The following is a 1,234-nucleotide window of genomic DNA, read 5'->3' on the forward strand; positions in this document are numbered from 1 at the left end:
CTGGTGGCAAGGGCGCTGCAGCAGCTGTAGATAAATAATGAACAGCATAAGTAAAAGTGGGTGGGCAGGACTAAAGTAGATTTGTAAGGTTAGTTAAGGTGAATAGATTAATGCTGAACTTCTAAATGATACTTTCTGCCTACATCTAAAAATTTTAAGCAAACATTAGTCAGTACAACTATGGCCAACTAAACAACTCATGTCTATTTTTAGTCATGCTAGCCAACAACCTAGAAAGAACGTTCATTTGATACATGATTAATGACTGGAAGCTACATGAAATCCTGCTAGATCTTTCTTTGTATTTGTAATGAAAAATGGTGAAAGTAGTGTGAGAATGTGTTGAATTTCAACATATGTTACAAAAGTTGATTCTAAGGTTAGCTTACAGGCAATCTCCTCGGCCTCAGCCGCCTCCTCTCGTTCATCGGAGGACTCTGGCTGCTGATGTGGTGCAGCGGGCTCCTCCTCAGGAGATGGCTCCTCATCAGATGGCTCCTCCTCCGGGGATGGCTCCTCCTCCACCAGGGATGGCACCTCCTTCACAACCGGCTCCTCCTCTGGGGATGGCACCGACACCTCCTCCTCCCCCAGGGATGTTGATGTTGTCTCCTCCTCCTCCTCCACATCCTGGGGGATGGCCAGGCGCCTGTGTGGCCGCTGGACTATTCTGAGCCGGCGTGATGGAGAGTTGGCTGTAATAACAAAATCAAATATCCAAAATTAATAAGGATAGTAAATTATAGGAAGTGAAAAACAAACAGTTCTAGGCTAAACAATACTACTTTACACAAACAACAAACATTCTAAAACACCAGTCCTTAACAAGAGAAGACAAAATGCCAAACTTACCAGACAGGATGCGGTCCCCCACTTCGCGCACCAAATCTGGTCTTCTACGTTTGAGGTCGCTCCAAACGTGCTGAATTTGGGCGACAGTTGGGCGCCTCCCTTCAGGGGTCCACAGCCTGTCTGCCAGCCTCTCCGCAATTTGGCGCTTTACAAATATCGACCGCTGCTGGTACGTGAAAAAAAATAGATCTTTAAAAAAAGTGGAGAAATACAAAACACGGGAATATCTATGTGAGACAGTGGAATAATGTGCCTTCACCAAAATCAGGATTGTGGCGTGAGCTAGCCAAAGGACATTCTAGCAGAAGGCTTCCACTGTCCTCTGGACAAAGAAAGATCATTTCCAGCCTTGCGTGATAGAGAGGAGGCAAATTAGTGCTCT

Source organism: Pyxicephalus adspersus, chromosome 9 (genome assembly GCF_032062135.1).
Source record: "Pyxicephalus adspersus chromosome 9, UCB_Pads_2.0, whole genome shotgun sequence".
NCBI classification, from domain to species: domain Eukaryota; kingdom Metazoa; phylum Chordata; class Amphibia; order Anura; family Pyxicephalidae; genus Pyxicephalus; species Pyxicephalus adspersus.